The sequence below is a fragment of the Durio zibethinus genome, unplaced genomic scaffold, assembly GCF_047325235.1.
Source record: "Durio zibethinus cultivar Kanyao isolate XHJ-2024 unplaced genomic scaffold, ASM4732523v1 HiC_scaffold_3, whole genome shotgun sequence".
In the NCBI taxonomy this organism is placed as follows: domain Eukaryota; kingdom Viridiplantae; phylum Streptophyta; class Magnoliopsida; order Malvales; family Malvaceae; genus Durio; species Durio zibethinus.
Genome location: NW_028323044.1, coordinates 5,170,737 through 5,175,736, shown reverse-complemented (window position 1 = coordinate 5,175,736; position 5,000 = coordinate 5,170,737).

The following is a 5,000-nucleotide window of genomic DNA, read 5'->3' as shown; positions in this document are numbered from 1 at the left end:
CTACTCCCCCCGTGGGGGGGGGGAGAGGGGGTGCCGGACCACCACCCCCTAAAGAGCATTAGAGATTTTACAGATATGCTACCAGTAGACGTTAAAATGTCTGAAACGGGGACACTTTTTTCAAACAAGCAAATCCCACACCGAGGGTGCACAGGTGCCGATGGTGGTCGAGGCATGTGCCCGCAACAAGGGCCAACGTGAGCCGATGGTGGTCGAGGCAACCGCCCGCACCAGCTCGAGGCATGTGCCCACACCAAGGCCCGGCATGTATCGATGGTGTTCGACGTAAGGGCCATCTTCTGCTGATGGTGGTCGAGGCAAGAGCCCGCACCAAGGGCCAGCGTGTGCCCATGGTGCTCGAGGCAACCGTCCGCACCAGGGCCCAGCGTGTGCCGATGGTGGTCGAGGCAACCGCCCGCACCAGGGCCCAGCGTGTGCCGATGGTGCTCGAGGCAACCGCCCGCACCAAGGGCCGGCTTGTGCCGATGGTGTTCGAGGCAACCGCCCCTACCAGGGCCCAGCGTGTGCCGATGGTGGTCGAGGCAACCGCCAGCACCAGGGCCCAGCGTGTGCCGATGGTGGTCGAGGCAACCGCCCGCACCAAGGCCGAGCGTGTGCCGATGGTGGTCGAGGCAAGCGCCCGTACCAGGGCCCAGCGTGTGCCGATGGTGGTCGAGGCAAGCGCCCTCACCAAGGCCGAGCGTGTGCCGATGGTGGTCGAGGCAACCGCCCGCACCAGGGCCCAGCGTGTGCCGATGGTGGTCGAGGCAAGCGCCCGCACCAAGGCCGAGCGTGTGCCAATGGTGGTCGAGGCAAGCGCCCGCACCAGGGCCCAGCGTGTGCCGATGGTGGTCGAGGCAAGCGCCCTCACCAAGGCCGAGCGTGTGCCGATGGTGGTCGAGGCAACCGGCCGCACCAAGGGCCGGCGTGTGCCGATGGTGTTCGAGGCAACCGCCCGCACCAGGGCCCAGCGTGTGCCGATGGTGGTCGAGCCAGGAGCCCGCACCAAGGGCCGGCTTGTGCCGATGGTGTTCGGGGCAACCGCCCGCACCAGGGCCCTGCGTGTGCCGATGGTGCTGGGGGCAACCGCCCGCACCAGGGCCCAGCGTGTGCCGATGGTGCTGGGGGTAACCGCCCGGACCAGGGCCCAACGTGTGCCGATGGTGGTCGAGGGAACCGCCCGCACCAGGGCCCAGCGTGTGCCGATGGTGCTGGGGGCAAGCGCCCGCCCCAGGGCCCAGCGTGTGCCGATGGTTATCGGGGCAACCGGCCGCACCAGGGCCCAGGGTCTGCCGATGGTGCTCGAGGCAACCGCCCGCACCAAGGCTCAGCATGTGCCGATTGTGATCGAGGCAACAACCCACACCAAGGCCCAGCTTGTGCCGATGGCGGTCGAGGCAAGTGCCCGTACCGAAGGGCAGCCTATGCCGATGATGGTCGATGCATGTGCCATCACCATGCGCCATCATGTGCCATTGATGGTCGAGGCCTTGGCCGAAGTTCGATTTTGAGCCACGGTGCCCATGCTTGGCTCCAGCATGTGCTGGTGCCGCATTTTTTTCACTCGGGACAGCATCGCCGGAGCATCGCCGGAGCATCGCCGGAGTACCGCCGGAGAACCTGACCGGCGGCATTGGGGTTCCGGCGATTGGGAGGGGGGCCGGGGGGGTGTGCGCACATGATGTGCGATGGGTGCTGGTACTTGGCCTTGTGTTGGCCCCCTATCCCTCATCAAACCTCTGAGAATTCACACCCCCTTAAAGAGCATTTGAGATTTTACAGGTTTGCTACCAGTAGCCGTTAAAGTGTCTGAAATGGGGACACTTTTTTCAAACGGTCACAAAATCTTCTCTACTTCGAGTTTTTAGCTGAATTTTTTTGTGCATGCCAACAAAAATAGAAGGATCATGCCTACAAAATTTGGGGCCAAAAATCCTTATAAAAAAATTTTAAAAAATCCCGAACCGCAAAAAGTTTCGAAAATCATGAAAAATAGAAAACGAGTCATCTTCCAACGAAACTTCACGTGAAGGCTTAGGGGACCATTGTATGAATTTACAAGCCATAAAAATGGCATTGGCACGGCAGAAATTTGAAGATGTGCCTAAACCCACCAGGGCCCAGCGTGTGCCGATGGTGCTCGAGGCAACCGCCCGCACCAGGGCCCAGCGTGTGCCGAAGGTGCTCGAGGCAAGCGCCCGCACCAGGGCCCAGCGTGTGCCGACGGTGGTCGAGGCAACCGCCCGCACCAGGGCCGATAGTGTGCCGATGGTGCTCGAGGCAACCTGTCGCACCAGGGCCCAGCGTGTGCCGATGGTGATCGAGGCAACCTGCCGCACCAGGGCCCAGCGTGTGCCGATGCTGGTCGAGGCAAGCGCCCGCACCAGCGCCCAGCGTGTGCCGATGGTGCTCGAGGCAACCGACCGCACCAGGGCCCAGCGTGTGCCGATGGTGCTCGAGGCAACCTGCCGCACCAGGGCCCAGCGTGTGCCGATGGCGCTCGAGGCAAGCTCCCGCACCAGGGCCCAGCGTGTGCCGATGGTGCTCGAGGCAACCTGCCGCACCAGGGCCCAGCGTGTGCCGATGGTGCTCGAGGCAACCTGCCGCACCAGGGCCCAGCGTGTGCCGATGGTGCTCGAGGCAAGCGCCCGCACCAGGGACCAGCGTGTGCCGATGGTGGTCGAGGCAACCGCCCGCACCAGGGCCCAGCGTGTGCCGATGGTGGTCGAGGCAACCTGCCGCACCAGGGCCCAGCGTGTGCCGATGGTGCTCGAGGCAACCGACCGCACCAGGGCCGAGCGTGTGCCGATGGTGGTCGAGGCAAGCGCCCGCACCAGGGCCCAGCGTGTGCCGATGGTGGTCGAGGCTGCCGATGATGGTCGAGGCAACCTGCCGCACCAGGGCCCAGCGTGTGCCGATGGTGCTCGAGGCAACCGACCGCACCAGGGCCGAGCGTGTGCCGATGGTGCTCGAGGCAAGCGCCCGCACCAGGGCCCAGCGTGTGCCGATGGTGGTCGAGGCAACCTGCCGCACCAGGGCCCAGCGTGTGCCGATGGTGGTCGAGGCAAGCGCCCGCACCAGGGCCCAGCGTGTGCCGATGGTGGTCGAGGCAAGCGCCCGCACCAGGGCCCAGCGTGTGCCGATGGTGGTCGAGGCAACCTGCCGCACCAGGGCCCAGCGTGTGCCGATGGTGGTCGAGGCAAGCGCCCGCACCAGGGCCCAGCGTGTGCCGATGGTGGTCGAGGCAACCGCCCGCACCAGGGCCCAGCGTGTGCCGATGGTGGTCGAGGCAACCTGCCGCACCAGGGCCCAGCGTGTGCCGATGGTGCTCGAGGCAACCGACCGCACCAGGGCGGAGCGTGTGCCGATGGTGGTCGAGGCAACCGCCCGCACCAGGGCCCAGCGTGTGCCGATGGTGGTCGAGGCAACCTGCCGCACCAGGGCCCAGCGTGTGCCGATGGTGGTCGAGGCAACCGACCGCACCAGGGCCGAGCGTGTGCCGATGGTGCTCGAGGCAAGCTGCCGCACCAGGGCCCAGCGTGTGCCGATGGTGGTCGAGGCAACCGCCCGCACCAGGGCCCAGCGTGTGCCGATGGTGATCGAGGCAACCGACCGCACCAGTGCCCAGCGTGTGCCGATGGTGCTCGAGGCAACCTGCCGCACCAGGGCCCAGCGTGTGCCGATGGTGGTCGAGGCAAGCGCCCGCACCAGGGCCCAGCGTGTGCCGATGGTGGTCGAGGCAACCGACCGCACCAGTGCCCAGCGTGTGCCGATGGTGCTCGAGGCAACCTGCCGCACCAGGGCCCAGCGTGTGCCGATGGTGGTCGAGGCAAGCGCCCGCACCAGGGCCGAGCGTGTGCCGATGGTGCTCGAGGCAACCGACCGCACCAGGGCCGAGCGTGTGCCGATGGTGGTCGAGGCAAGCGCCCGCACCAGGGCCCAGCGTGTGCCGATGGTGATCGAGGCAAGCGCCCGCACCAGGGCCCAGCGTGTGCCGATGGTGGTCGAGGCAAGCGCCCGCACCAGTGCCCAGCGTGTGCCGATGGTGGTCGAGGCAAGCGCCCGCACCAGTGCCCAGCGTGTGCCGATGGTGGTCGAGGCAAGCGCCCGCACCAGGGCCCAGCTTTTGCCGATGGTGATCGAGGCAACCGGCCGCTCCAGGGCCCAGCGTGTGCCGATGGTTATCGGGGCAACCGGCCGCACCAGGGCCCAGGGTCTGCCGATGGTGCTCGAGGCAACCGCCCGCACCAAGGCTCAGCATGTGCCGCTGGTGATCGAGGCAACAACCCACACCAGGGCCCAGCTTGTGCCGATGGCGGTCGAGGCAAGTGCCCGTACCGAAGGGCAGCCTATGCCGATGATGGTCGATGCATGTGCCATCACCATGCGTCATCATGTGCCATTGATGGTCGAGGCCTTGGCCGAAGTTCGATTTTGAGCCACGGTGCCCATGCTTGGCTCCAGCATGTGCTGGTGCCGCATTTTTTTCACTCGGGACAGCATCGCCGGAGCATCACCGGAGTACCGCCGGAGAACCTGACCGGCGGCATTGGGGTTCCGGCGATTGGGAGGGGGGCCGGGGGGGTGTGCGCACATGACGTGCGATGGGTGCTGGTACTTGGCCCTTGTGTTGGCCCCCTATCCCTCATCAAACCTCTGAGAACTCACACCCCCTTAAAGAGCGTTTGAGATTTTACAGGTTTGCTGCCAGTAGCCGTTGAAGTGTCTGAAACGGGGACACTTTTTTCAAACGGTCGCGAAATCTTCTCCGGTTCGAGTTTTTAGCTGAATTTTTTTGTGCATGCCAACAAAAATAGAAGGATCACGTCCACAAAATTTGGTGCCAAAACTCCTTCTAAAAAAATTCTAAAAAATCACGAACCGCAAAAAGTTTCGAAAATCGTGAAAAATAGAAAACGAGTCATCTTGCAACGAAACTTCACGTGAAGGCTTAGGGGACCATTGTATGAATTTACAAGCCATAAAAATGGCATTGGCAC